At 38.1% G+C, this 15,779-nt stretch overlaps 1 long non-coding RNA gene across 1 annotated transcript; it reads left to right on the plus strand.

Moving 5' to 3' along the window:
- Positions 1-1,428: 1,428 nt before the first annotated feature.
- Positions 1,429-4,256, plus strand: LOC117424141 (uncharacterized). Its single transcript, XR_004547865.3, has 3 exons — positions 1,429-1,590; positions 3,684-3,712; positions 3,806-4,256. It is a non-coding gene; the product is annotated as an uncharacterized LOC117424141 (long non-coding RNA).
- The last annotated feature ends 11,523 nt before the right edge of the window (positions 4,257-15,779 follow it).

Here is a 15,779-nt window from a genome sequence, read left to right on the forward strand (position 1 = left end):
CATAGCGTTACAAAAAAATCTAAACAAACAAAAAAGAAAAATACCAACACACTATAAGAAAGCTCTGTGTACTATCCCTTACTTCTTGGCTAATTTTTTTTGACTGCTTATATATTTATTATAAACCTATTATACACATAAGTATGATATCAAAATGACCCAGTCAAAATGTTTATTACAGATTATTCTTTTTGTACATTGATAACAAAATGATTGCTCAAAATAGTCACGCTTGTTTAGAATGTAATTACTTTTATGTTCAGATTGCTTCACTGGTTTGTTGTGCAATAGTTTGCTGCAACCTATTAACACTGCTTTGGTAGGTTTTCCTAATATTTTGTCCAGTCTCTGAGCATCCAGTCTGCGTCATCTTAGTCAATTCTTAAAATGTCTCGACTCGAGTATCCCTGACCTAAAGCATGGAACTGATTGGGTTCCTGCATTTTCCCAACCTAACAGAGATCAAAGATCAGCCGTCTTTCACCAGAAGCAGTCAAAATAACTGGTTATCCCACATTTTTCTTTATGGCTTCTTACTTTTATGAGGACAAAAAGAATTCTGGATTCATTATAAACATAATAGTCATAAACAGAAGATTCAGGTTGTCCCCAGGTCCTTGCCCCATGCTAACAGCAACGATCAATCATAACTGTAATGTATACCATTGATCCCCAAGACGGTCCCTGAAAACACCAGTCCCACATTAAAAAAATGTACAGAAAACTAAATATATACAGTTCCGGTCCCTTTATATGGACCTGTCTAACCCAATTAGATTTGGCATTGACCTGAATTAGAGATGCAAATGAGGTTGATCATGTGATCTTTGTAGCACTACAAATGTTATTTATTAGAAGTTATTTATTCAGGATCAGTCAACTGATTGGAATTGGAAAAACTTCTGTTTGTACAGTCAAATAATTTGTGTATTTAAATGTAAATAGCTCTTAAACTGATGTTTTTCATTAAATTAGGCACTATATCAGTGTGAGGCGTGTGAGTAATAATGGAATGTCCAGACAGTAATTTATGTGTAACCAAATATTTTGTTTTATTAATATTATTAGTTACACGATAAAATAAAAAAAAATGAAAAAAAGAATGGCGTGAGGGAGGGGGTGCTGGAATAGATAATAACAAAAAGAAGGGTTCGTAATCTCCTCTGTCCTCTTCTCAATATCCCCGAACATAAAAGGGATAAAAACAGAACAGAAAACGTTAGTGCATATTCCAACACCGTGCCAACAAGTAAAAACAAACCAAGACTGTTGGTGTCAGAAAAGCCCTGGTGGCAAGACCGCTAAGAAACAAAATGCAAGTGAGCCAGCCTAAAGGTCAGACTTAACACTTGACACAAAAACACACTATTTGTGCCAATAGCACAATATTTCTTTTTTTTATTAATGTTATTCGTGTATTTAATTAATTTTAACTCATGCCACAAATGAAATTGTTGTACTTGTATCTGCATTTCTCTTTTTTATGTTTCTCCAACAGTTCAATAGGGAAGAATACACCTCACAGGGGAGAAAACCTCTGGTGGTCCAAGCTGAAGGATGTTCCAAAATAGGGAAAATGAAATAAAAAATGTATGTTCTGTTCACAAGATAATTATCTATTAATCTTGATATAATAATTAAAATTAGAGACCCTTTTTGATGAATGAATTAATGATTCTTCACATATTAATATATATCTTTTTTTTGTCTTTAATTATTCACCATAAAAAAATACTTTTTTAAAATGCTAGTAAGTACAGCTACTTCTCATTTTGTATTTTAACTTTACTATTTAATTATTACTTTAATTTTATTTATCACTATTCTTTTTTCATGTGCTTTGTTTATTATATATATATATATATATATATATATATATATATATATATATATATACAGTACTGTGCAAAAGTTTTAGGCAGGTGTGAAAAAATGCTGTAAAGTAAGAATGCTTTCAAAAATAGACATGTTAATAGTTTATATTTATCAATTAACAAAATGCAAAGTGAGTGAACAGAAGAAAAATCTACATCAAATCAATATTTGGTGTGACCACCCTTTGCCTTCAAAACAGCATCAATTCTTTTAGGTACACTTGCACACAGTTTTTGAAGGAACTCGGCAGGTAGGTTGGCCCAAACATCTTGAAGAACTAACCACAGTTCTTCTGTGGATTTAGGCAGCCTCAGTTGCTTCTCTCTCTTCATGTAATCCCAGACAGACTCGATGATGTTGAGATCAGGGCTCTGTGGGGGCCATACCATCACTTCCAGGACTCCTTGTTCTTCTTTACGCTGAAGATAGTTCTTAATGACTTTCGCTGTATGTTTGGGGTTGTTGTCATGCTGCAGAATAAATTTGGGGCCAATCAGATGCCTCCCTGATGGTATTGCATGATGGATAAGTATCTGCCTGTACTTCTCAGCATTGAGGAGACCATTAATTCTGACCAAATCCCCAACTCCATTTGCAGAAATGCAGCCCCAAACTTGCAAGGAACCTCCACCATGCTTCACTGTTGCCTGCAGACACTCATTTGTGTACCGCTCTCCAGCCCTTCGGCGAACAAACTGCCTTCTGCTACAGCCAAATATTTCAAATTTTGACTCATCAGTCCAGAACACCTGCTGCCATTTTTCTGCACCCCAGTTCCTGTGTTTTCATGCATAGTTGAGTCGCTTGGCGTTGTTTCCACGTCGGAGGTATGGCTTTTTGGCCGCAAGTCTTCCATGAAGGCCACTTCTGACCAGACTTCTCCGGACAGTAGATGGGTGTACCAGGGTCCCACTGTTTTCTGCCAATTCTGAGCTGATGGCCCTGCTGGACATCTTCCGATTGCGAAGGGAACTAAGCATGATGTGTCTTTCATCTGCTGCAGTAAGTTTCCTTGGCCGACCACTGCGTCTACGGTCCTCAGCGTTGCCCGTTTCTTTGTGCTTCTTCAAAAGAGCTTGGACAGCACATCTGGAAACCCCTGTCTGCCTTGAAATTTCTGCCTGGGAGAGACCTTGCTGATGCAGTATAACTACCTTGTGTCTTGTTGCTGTGCTCAGTCTTGCCATGGTGTATGACTTTTGACAGTAAACTATCTTCAGCAACCTCACCTTGTTAGCTGACTTTGGCTGTTCCTCACCCAGTTTTATTCCTCCTACACAGCTGTTTCTGTTTCAGTTAATGATTGTGTTTAAACCTACATATTGAATTGATGATCATTAGCACCTGTTTGGTATAATTGTTTAATCATACACCTGACTATATGTACCTAGAAGAATTGATGCTGTTTTGAAGGCAAAGGGTGGTCACACCAAATATGGATTTGATTTAGATTTTTCTTCTGTTCACTCACTTTGCATTTAGTTAATTGATAAATATAATCTATTAACATGTCTATTTTTGAAAGCATTCTTACTTTACAGCATTTTTTCACACCTGCCTAAAACTTTTGCACAGTACTGTGTGTATATATATATATATATATATATATATATATATATATATATATATATATATATATATATATATATTGCACTGATTTGACACAGCTAAAATAACCTTCAGCTAACCAGTTAGGAATTGATTTCACATGCTTTTAATGAATGTCAATCGCATGCTTGTTAGTAAATGTCCGGTCAGGTTTAAAAGGCTCACAATACAGCTAGCACTCAAACTGCTTTGTGTTTCAGATCTGATGCTGCTGTCTTTGTTTTTTGAGGTTAGTAGAAGATGGTGTTTCTTTACTTTTTAAATTGGCTTTTAAGAGACTGCTTTGTGCGGCGGTTCTGACGCGGCTGTCTTTGATTTTAAGGGCCCATTGATTTGAATAAAACAAGCTGTATGAGAGATTGATTCCTCTTGACTATCCAGCGTTCCAGTCCTGTGTCTGCATCGATCCTGCTGAAGCTCGCTCGCATCTGTGTACTGGGACTTTTAAATAGAAGCTATAGTCAATCCATGGACTTTTTATGGATGACAGAATGCCATTGTTTGTTGTCTTTGGTTGAAACAATACATTGCAGCTGAGACGCTATTTCCCATTTACATTTTTGTATGTGAAAGTCACAGTATTTTATTGTCTTACCAGAGTGTAGAGGGGAAGGTTTGTTTGATCTATTTGTGTTAGTTTCTTTGTCTACTCCGTTTTATTTTTATTGTATTTTAGTTTTTATATTCTGTATTTTTATTGTATGTTGGCCCTTTTATATCCTGTTTGCCCCTTAGTGTGTTTGTGCTTCCCCACCTTTTACTGAGCTTCTACATCCCACAATAAATATTGTTAACAAGCCTACTCCTGTGTCGTGTCTACATGACCTGTGTTCCAATACTCCTTCCATTTTCAAATATAAAGAACCTGAGTGGGTGAGTAAATTAACACCTAGCATAGTCAGACTACCAAATTTTCTTTGAGTTTTGTTCCACCCCTGACTGATTTGCCGTAGGGTGCCTGGTTACATTTGCATCACACCGTCAGATTGAGGCTGGGACTGTGGGAACAGCTGAACATTCTAAATCCATAGTATTGTACATGGAGTGCATTCAACACCACTCTGCAGGATGGTTCTGGCCGGATTAGTATGGAATGGGAAATGGGAAGTGTGCCTTCTCTATCGCAGTATGTGCCACTTGATACCAAGTTTTGATAACCCTCTGAAAGCTTTTGGTTTTGTATTATGTACGAAGTACGCAAACATGTTGAAATAGAAACACTGGTCACAGGGCAGATCTGTGCTAGTTCTGAACCAATACAAAAAAGATGGTTGCTTTTCCTGAGTCTTTCTTTAAGCTGCAGATTAATACTTTTAAATGTCATAGCCCAGCAGGCATAACTCAGTGATGAGGATGGTGGAGCAGATCTAAATCTGTCCAGGCTGTATAGCTAAATTTATTCCATAGGAGAAAATCAATTCTGTATCAAGATTCAGAACCGATAGGTCTCATTTTTTATTTATTTTTTGCACAACACATATTTTTTATGCTGTATATATGTTTTTTTAGAGCTCAGAGTGGAGTAACTTAGGGGAAGTTAAGCTCCTAACTGAAATCAGAATGTATAGTTGGGAATATGATTTAATGGCCTACTATTCTTTGTGACAGATTGGGTCACAAGAAAGACGGCAATGTTTGGTCTAGATAATGAAAGGGAGGTTATACGGTTATACTGGGTTACTTAATAGGGAACAGAAACACAGTAAATTGCAATTCCAAGGCCCTCACTAGCTGAAATAATGCCAGGGGTCAAACCACTCCTCACATTTTAACTACGATATCAGAACAATATTCAAGGGAGGTGATTATATTGGTAGGTATGAGACTTTACTTGCTGTCTAAATCTATTTCAAGATTTATACACATTTCCACCATTGCATATTTTAGCCATCACAGATAATTGTCTCAATATACAGCAAGGAAAACACAATGCTTTCCAGTCCTGGACTATAAATCAGTCCCTGCTCACCACCCAACCCCCACCCATACTAATCCCACTTATGAATTTGTGTAGCTTTTGTATTTATATCATATTTATTTGGTTCTTCCACTTCTTAGTACATAATTTAAAACTATCAATCGTAACCAATAGTAACAAAAGTAAGCTACTATATGTAATGGTAAACTACCTACAGTATTACCTGTAACAAGTGAATGAGGTGAAGAAACTATTTTAGTCAAACCCATATTGTTGTGCTTCACTTGAGTCACAAATAAAATGTCTGAGAAATGTGCAGCAAGAGAAATGTGAACGGTAAGATACTGTTTTTAAAGCCTTGCTTATTACATCTGAAGCCATTTACTTACACAACTTTGGAAACCCAGGTGGATTTCTATAAGCACAGCTGGCTTTAATTGCACAGTGGATTTACCAAGAGAACATTCTTCCTCCACAGGATAAACTGAGATAACCAAATAGAAATATTCCTCTTCGAGCTACAAATCTACAAATTATTTCAAATATCAGAAGTCTTCGTTTCCATTCATGTGCATCACCAGACTGAGTTCATAACACTGGAACAACACAGAACTGAAACCTGGATATTTTATATATCATGTGTAATGCTTTGTATAAATCTTGAATCAGCCAGATATTTACCTGAAGTGCACAACTTTTCTAAAAGGTCAAAAGTATTGGTTGGCCCACTAAAGATATTTTTATTGCTCTTTTTTCTAAGTGATATACACACACACACACACACAGTCGACTCTGCATAATTCCGGCACGCAAGGAAGAGGTAGCCAAGGAGATCCCACAACCGCGGACAAGGAGACCGCCCCTGGTTATCACTATAAATTTAATTGATTTTAAATGACCAATTATGTAGGTTTAATGACTACGCTAATTTGAAACTAAATTAGCTTTAAATAAATAACAGGTTCTTTAACAATCAAGAAAGGCAAGTGACACCAACATAAAAAGTAACAAAGATTTTATTTGGACAGAGTATGACAATTAACACATCCAAACTAGTCCATAATTTTAACACTTGATTTCCATCCACAAATACACTTGGCAGTAAAACAATAGTTATCACTCAGCAACTTGATAGCGAAAACCATACAGATCTTCACATATAGCAGCACACTTTAAATAGAGCAGCAGACTTTAAATATAACAGCAAATAACAATGGTCAGCAAGAGCAATTCAAATCAGACCCAAAGCACTACAGTGTTTTAAATAGTGAGCTCCACACAAACACTTCAAAAAGATAGTGATTTTCAAAAGCACAATTCAAAGACGAATAAAGCTTCATATGCTTTTAAATAACACACTTCAAAAACAAGCAGTGATCTTCACAGAAATGATACAAACAGCAATAAAGCACCATGCAACCCCAAATACAACACTTCAAAATAGCAGCAAATTATGACTCGTAGAAAAGAAACGACAGACATAAAAACACCATATAACTTTAAATGCTCCATTGTACTCTAGTAAACACCATTTAATCATTATACATGTTACTAAAATACAAGTTTGCAATCAAAGTCTGATGTACTGTATACAGATAAATATATTGTGGATCGACAATAAGTCTACAAAGTGACAGTAAAGAAAAAGCTAGTTCTAAAAATTTAAAACATGCTGATACACAAGGGAATTTGTATTATTATTACACAGTACTCAAAGATATATTGGACATATTCAAACAAACTACCACGGTATACTCAGGACGGCAGTAGTTAAGGAGAAGGTATCAAGATATTTCTTTCAAAGTTAAAAAGAGCAGTTTTCTTTTGTTTAGACAAGACACATACAAAATAGCTACCCCGGTCTGACAGCACGAGGGTTACTGTACCAAACCACTCTAATATAGAGTGGACTAAACTATTCAATATGAATAGCGAAAGTTTAACATTAGCACCTAATGCCCCAGCCAATTTCCAGCGCATGCAAGTAATACAGTTTAAACTTTAAGCAATCTTACCAAATGGCAGTTCACAGACCCATGCTATCTGCTCACAATTTCCGAAACCCGGGAGCTCTCTCGTTTGATTGACCTGACATGTTTTTATACACCTGGACCAATTAGGGGTTAGCACTGCAGTTGCTATGGAGACCCAAATGTTTTCGGGAGGTTTAAAAGGAGCAGTACCACATTATCAATGTTTTAAAAGTAAGACTATACAAAGAGTATACAAAAATAAAACAAAAATTACACATACAAGAAACTTAAATAATAAATCACATTGCACACCCATTACACATGGGCTTGGGACCAGTGTGAGGTCATGCACATAACCATAGTGAGGGAATACAATGACAATAGGTCTATAAGTACATGTACCTGTTGTGACAGGGATGGCGTTGTAGTGATGTCAGGCCAGCACCAGGAACAAAAACAAAGACCAGGTACTGCAGTGCAAAACAAACGCGGCGTGCGCCGTTTATTTAAATACAAAAAATAAAATAAATATTTAAACTAAAACACTTTGCTCACAGAGCACAAAAGAAAAGGTGACCATCTCCCAATTAGCAACAAATTAATCTAATTAATTTGGGAGATGGCCACCTTCTGCACAAGGTTTTTTTAATTATTCCTAGCAGAGGACGAATACCAATCTCACCTGCCAGAACATGTTTTTAAAATAAATACAATAACAAAACATATGGCGCTTCGCCGACAAATATATACATAAATAAATCATAAAACAAACAAATACAAAACAATAACCTGCACAGGGGTGGAGGGGGAGACCCGGTTCTAAAAATAAATGAACAAATCAATGTACAGGGCACCTCGCCCTGTTACACCTGTATACACAGAGAAGGGCAAATAGGCTGATCCCAGGACTTAATGACATGTGCTAGAAGACAGGTTAAAATAATTCAATCTCTTCAGCCTAGAAAAAAGAAGGTAAAAAGGGGACATGATTGAAGTCTTTAAAATCTTAAATGGTATAGATAAAGTTAACCTAAGACACTATTTCAAATTTAGCACAAAGAACAATAGGGCATAAATGGAAGCTGAGTAAAAGTAAGTTTAGAACAGAAGTTGGGAAGCACTTTTTTACACTGAGAGTTATAAATGCATGGTATAATAGTCTATCAGGTGAAGTACTAGGATCTAAAACACTGGAAACATTTTAAAAAACTACTAGATTGTGGGCTTTTAAATAGTTCCCCCCAGTAGGGGAAATGGTGTGTTAACAAGTCCTAAACTTGTCCTATGTTCTTATGTTCTTATGTTCTACAGCCAAATATTTATGAAAATACGTGAAGTTGGGGGTCCTGTATTCAGGAGGCAGAGACGAACATAAACTTGAAAAACAAAGAGAAAAGTAACATAAACTAAGTTCCGGGCATGAACTAAGTAGGGATGGTGGAGTTCACTGAACAGGGGCCCTAAGTCAATGAACTTGCAGTGTCTCCATACTCTGTAAGTCATCCGTTTATTTTTAATGTTAAAATCCCTGTGAAAAAGACAAGAGGAGGAAAGGTAAACTGAACATGCCTGTTTGTTAGTGTGTTAGCGTGCGATGCCAGGAACTGAGGGCACGAGCGTGTTGTGCATGCTTTTTCAGTCTACTATGACTATTGATGTATTATTTGTATACTGGTTTTAATTAAGATTGTAAATTGTTTTATATACTGTATTTTATATTGGTAATTCAAGGGGTGGCTGGGGATTCCTGAGTTCCTATAGAGCCATAGAAAGGGTTGTGTGTAAAATGTGAGCTAGTGTTAGCCAGGGGTGTCTAGTCCTGCATTTAAAAGGTGGTACCTTCCTGTTACAGTCTCTAGCTACTCTATTTTTTCTTTGCCTTAGTATTTAGTTTTCTTTCATTTTATATCTTAATTGGCCAACCGCTGTAAATAGTTACTCCATTGTTCTTGCCTGTTCCTGTTCATGTTTGAAAATAAACATCAGCTATTTTTCATTTGCAATAGCCCAGTGCCCACCTACAAGCTGTTAATAAGTTGAGGCACTACCCTTGCTACATGCCCCCCCCCCACTCCTGTTGTTATTAAAGCTCAATCAATTGTGAATTGAGTCTTAATGTCACTGTTTTGTTTCCATAACACAAGAGATGTTTAAAATGAATTGCTCAAGTACCTTTTCTTAATGGGTAAGCTGTTGCTAGGTTACTAATCTGATTCTGATGGGGCCTGATAGTTGATGGTATTTCTGGCAGTCTTCCTAGGCTTTCACCTTGGACGCGGAATTGATATTTTATTCCTCTTCCTAACTTTATTAATGGGGCGATGGAAGAAACCTGCAAATCCTGTAACTGCTTGGGGCATCAGGGCCTTTGGTGACTGTAATCTGTATGCATTAGTGAAATGTTAAGTCCCTGTGGCATCTGTAAATCAAACACAACTCCTTGCTGGGTGTGCAAGATTACAGCAAATCATCCAACATTTTCACTTACATCCTGGTGCTTTTATAATAGCTCGTAGCGCTCCAATAGATACAGTACATTAGCGATAAAGTATAAAGAAAGCAAGTTAAAGTTGAAAGTAAATTCCAATTTATTTTTTGCTCTACTTTCCAAGCTATTCAGCATATACAGGTTGTCCTACAAGTCAGGCATCATAGGTATACTTGTTAATATTGGTTGTCTCTCTATTTCTAAGCAAAGAAAGATGTTGATCATTTTAACGTAAAGGTGCAGATAGTCAACAGGGTGTGGCTGCTTGAAGGGCAGTAAGAGTCAATCCTGCTCACACCAACTCATCGTTCTTGGCTGGCGACACACAGACAAAACCTTTGGCCTTTGCAGTCTCATTGGCTTAAAGAAAGTGTGAATGGAGGCCACCTGTTGACCTTTTGTTCTCCTGATCAGTGTACGAAAATGACCTATACACACACATTTTATAATATTGTATATACGATAATAAAAGGATAGTCCATTATAGGCTAGTAAAAGGTGACAGCATAAATATTTTTGGGTGGTAAATTCTGCCTGCCGGTCCTGGGATAGGAATCTAATGATATCTGTTCTTCAGTTCTTTAAGAGTGCTGTGTATGGGATTACTGCTTGCGTTGCACCTTGAGCTGTGATCAAAATGTGTCCCTGTATGCTTTTGTGTGTCGCGGTACTGAATCACATTTCTTTATTTCAACTATCTTCATATACTGGCCAGCTGACAAAAAGGTTTGCTATTACTTCTGCCTCTGAAGGCAGCAAAACAAGAACATGAATAACTAAAACAGTGCTGTAAATACAGAGGGACCTCTTAGATTTCCATTGTAAGTAAAACACACAAAGCAGGGCAACTGTGACGGAAATCTGTCTCACTGTCAGAGCCCCCATATAGATAAGCCTCACAAAGCTCATTACAGAGAGCTAGCAAGTAACCCGGTCACATCAGCAATTTATTAATCCAAAGAGATGAATTTCACATTGTTCCTTGAGCTCATGAAAATTGAATTAGATTGCTAACTGCACCCACATGCTGGGGGAATCACATGCTGGACCAATTTCTATTGGATCTATTTCACTTCAGCAGCCTTGCTGTTTCATCTGATACTCTGCAGGCCCACATGTGCACTGAGATGCAGTGAGGCTCTGCTTCTGATACAGCTTTTGAGATCCACACTGAGAGCAGATCAATAACTCCTACTAACAGATTGCAATATTAACATGACATCATTTTTTTCATTAAAATATATATCTGCAGAGGATGTATGGGCACCGCTCACGGTGTCATATAAAAGGACTTAGAAGGAAATGAACAATGAATATAAGATAACAAACAATGACCTTGAGATACCAGCCCAGCTGGATAATAAATGCTGTGAACTGTAGTCTGGTTCAAATATTGGTTTTCAAAGGACAATGCGCTTGTATTAATTTGGAAATAATCTGAATGGCTTTATTGAATTAAGGAAGGAGATGTAACGATTGCAAGCTGTTAAATGTTATGTAGGTGTCGCTTGAGCAGTGCCAGATATCTGAATGGAGCAATATTACTGAACTGTCTTTGTTTGTTGAAAGATGGTGAGCTCCAGTCGAGCTGGCAGGCAGGCAGTTCAGGACTGATTGCTTTCGTTGGTGCAAAGTATTGATTGGCTGTATTTGGTGGATAATAAAATAATTTTGGACCAATTGCGTCAGTTTTATTACTGTAAAAAAATATTTGCTGTCCAATAGAAGTGAACTGAGCTTTCAATACAGGAAGTCAAAAAAAGCTAATACAGTTCGTGCGCAGATTTATTTTAAATTCACAGTTGATGCTGTGACGCAGCAGTGGGCATCTGCTCTCTGATAGAAGCTTGCTAGTGCTGGAAGCTGACTGGTAAGGGTACTGAATTGTTTTCTAATGCAGGGGATAACATATTGCCAACATGTATAAAATTTGTTCCCAAGGCCAGGCAATGTAATGTTTCTTGCAGTTGTAAGACAGCAGGGAGGGGGTTAAAGCCTCCCTGAAGAAAAAAACATGTGCGGAATGCACATTGTTTAATTTAATTGTATTTGGTTCATTGTTTAATTGTTGTATTAGTTTAATTATCACCCGCACCTGGTTAATTGTAAATTAAAGCCAGGTGCAGGGTTTAAAAGAAAGACAGCCAGTCTGTTCAGGGCTGCTGTGGGTAGAGCCCGCTTGCGAGAGTGTGCAGGCGTACAGAGAAGAAGGTACTGAAAAACCGTGAAAGGTTGCGTGTGAAAACTGTGTTTATTTTGTTTTGCTTTGTTGTACAGGTAAACAGCTTAGCTGTCCTGTTTTAGTTTAGGTTCCTGTTCTGTTTAGTTATTGCTCAAAGAGAGCTAGGTGTTTGTTTTGTTTATTTTGTTTTTGTGTTTATTAAAAATAGCGCAACCGCGCTTTAAAAAAACATTTCTGTGTTGGGTCAGTGTTTTTTAAAGGGGCAACGAACCCGTGTGAGGTGCAATCTTATTACATATGGTGTCAGAAAGTGTGGGCATCCCTACGACCCAGAAAATGAATTTGAAAGAATTAATTGTAATGCTCAATCGCAACACCGCTGCTCAGAAAGAGCAGACAAAGAAGTGGAGACAGAAGTGGGATTATGGGATTGATCAGGAAACTCAACCCACCCACTTAAAACAAAAACAAACACCTAGCTCTCTTTGAGCAATAACTAAACAGAACAGGAACCTAAACTAAAACAGGACAGCTAAGCTGTTTACCTGTACAACAAAGCAAAACAAAATAAACACAGTTTTCACACGCAACCTTTCACGGTTTTTCAGTACCTTCTTCTCTGTACGCCTGCACACCCTCGCAAGCGGGCTCTACCCACAGCAGCCCTGAACAGACTGGCTGTCTTTCTTTTAAACCCTGCACCTGGCTCTAATTAACAATTAACCAGGTGCGGGTGATAATTAAACTAATACAACAATTAAACAATGAACCAAATACAATTAAATTAAACAAATGTGCATTCCGCACATGTTTTTTTCTTCAGGGAGGCTTTAACTCCCTCCCTGCTGTCTTACAATATATATATATATACAGCTCTGGAAAAAATTAAGAGACCACTGCAAAATGATCAGTTTCTCTGGTTTTAATATTTATAGGTATGTGTTTGGGTAAAATGAACATTTTTGTTTTATTCTATAAACTACTTACAACATTTCTCCCAAATTCCAAATAAAAATATTGTCATTTAGAGCATTTATTTGCAGAAAATGACAACTGGTCAAAATAACAAAAAAGATGCAGTGTTGTCAGACCTCGAATAATGCAAAGAAAATAAGTTCATATTCATTTTTAAACAACACAATACTAATGTTTTAACTTAGGAAGAGTTCAGAAATCAATATTTGGTGGAATAACCCTGATTTTCAAGCACAGCTTTCATGCGTCTTGGCATGCTCTCCACCAGTCTTTCACATTGATGTTGGGTGACTTTATGCCACTCCTGGCGCAAAAATTCAAGCAGCTCGGCTTTGTTTGATGGCTTGTGACCATCCATCTTTCTCTTGATCACATTCCAGAGGTTTTCAATGGGGTTCAGGTCTGGAGATTGGGCTGGCCATGACAGGGTCTTGATTTGGTGGTCCTCCATCCACACCTTGATTGACCTGGCTGTGTGGCATGGAGCATTGTCCTGCTGGAAAAACCAATCCTCAGAGTTGGGGAACATTGTCAGAGCAGAAGGAAGCAAGTTTTCTTCCAGGACAACCTTGTACTTGGCTTGATTCATGCCAAAGCTGCCCGATTCCAGCCTTGCTGAAGCACCTCCAGATCATCACCGATCCTCCACCACATTTCACAGTGGGTGCGAGACACTGTGGCTTGTAGGCCTCTCCAGGTGTCCGTCTAACCATTAGACGACCAGGTGTTGGGCAAAGCTGAAAACTGGACTCATCTGGGGGTGCTTCAGCAAGGCTGGAATCGGGCAGATTTGTCTTTGTGAAGGACGCATGAATCAAGCCAAGTACAAGGTTGTCCTGGAAGAAAACTTGCTTCCTTCTGCTCTGACAATGTTCCCCAACTCTGAGGATTGGTTTTTCCAGCAGGACAATGCTCCATGCCACACAGCCAGGTCAATCAAGGTGTGGATGGAGGACCACCAAATCAAGAAAAGAAGAAATGTTGTAAGTAGTTTATAGAATAAAACAAAAATGTTCATTTTACCCAAACACATACCTATAAATAGTAAAACCAGAGAAACTGATAATTTTGCAGCGGTCTCTTAATTTTTTCCAGAGCTGTATATATATATATATACAGTGCCTTGCGAAAGTATTCGGCCCCCTTGAACTTTGCGACCTTTTGCCACATTTCAGGCTTCAAACATAAAGATAGGAAACTGTAATTTTTTGTGAAGAATCAACAACAAGTGGGACACAATCATGAAGTGGAATGAAATTTATTGGATATTTCAAACTTTTTTAACAAATAAAAAACTGAAAAATTGGGTGTGCAAAATTATTCAGCCCCTTTACTTTCAGTGCAGCAAACTCTCTCCAGAAGTTCAGTGAGGATCTCTGAATGATCCAATGTTGACCTAAATGACTAATGATGATAAATAGAATCCACCTGTGTGTAATCAAGTCTCCGTATAAATGCACCTGCACTGTGATAGTCTCAGAGGTCCGTTTAAAGCGCAGAGAGCATCATGAAGAACAAGGAACACACCAGGCAGGTCCGACATACTGTTGCGGATTTGGATACAAAAAGATTTCCCAAGCTTTAAACATCCCAAGGAGCACTGTGCAAGCGATAATATTGAAATGGAAGGAGTATCAGACCACTGCAAATCTACCAAGACCTGGCCGTCCCTCTAAACTTTCAGCTCATACAAGGAGAAGACTGATCAGAGATGCAGCCGAGAGGCCCATGATCACTCTGGATGAACTGCAGAGATCTACAGCTGAGGTGGGAGACTCTGTCCATAGGACAACAATCAGTCGTATACTGCACAAATCTGGCCTTTATGGAAGAGTGGCAAGAAGAAAGCCATTTCTTAAAGATATCCATAAAAAGTGTCGTTTACAGTTTGCCACAAGCCACCTGGGAGACACACCAAACATGTGGAAGAAGGTGCTCTGGTCAGATGAAACCAAAATCGAACTTTTTGGCAACAATGCAAAACGTTATGTTTGGCGTAAAAGCAACACAGCTCATCACCCTGAACACACCATCCCCACTGTCAAACATGGTGGTGGCAGCATCATGGTTTGGGCCTGCTTTTCTTCAGCAGGGACAGGGAAGATGGTTAAAATTGATGGGAAGATGGATGGAGCCAAATACAGGACCATTCTGGAAGAAAACCTGATGGAGTCTGCAAAAGACCTGAGACTGGGACGGAGATTTGTCTTCCAACAAGACAATGATCCAAAACATAAAGCAAAATCTACAATGGAATGGTTCACAAATAAACATATCCAGGTGTTAGAATGGCCAAGTCAAAGTCCAGACCTGAATCCAATCGAGAATCTGTGGAAAGAACTGAAAACTGCTGTTCACAAATGCTCTCCATCCAACCTCACTGAGCTCGAGCTGTTTTGCAAGGAGGAATGGGCAAAAATTTCAGTCTCTCGATGTGCAAAACTGATAGAGACATACCCCAAGCGACTTACAGCTGTAATCGCAGCAAAAGGTGGCGCTACAAAGTATTAACTTAAGGGGGCTGAATAATTTTGCACGCCCAATTTTTCAGTTTTTTATTTGTTAAAAAAGTTTGAAATATCCATTAAATTTCGTTCCACTTCATGATTGTGTCCCACTTGTTGTTGATTCTTCACAAAAAATTACAGTTTCATATCTTTATGTTTGAAGCCTGAAATGTGGCAAAAGGTCGTAAAGTTCAAGGGGGCCGAATACTTTCGCAAGGCACTGTATATATATATATATATATATATATATATA

The sequence above is a fragment of the Acipenser ruthenus genome, chromosome 19, assembly GCF_902713425.1.
Source record: "Acipenser ruthenus chromosome 19, fAciRut3.2 maternal haplotype, whole genome shotgun sequence".
Lineage (NCBI taxonomy): Eukaryota > Metazoa > Chordata > Actinopteri > Acipenseriformes > Acipenseridae > Acipenser > Acipenser ruthenus.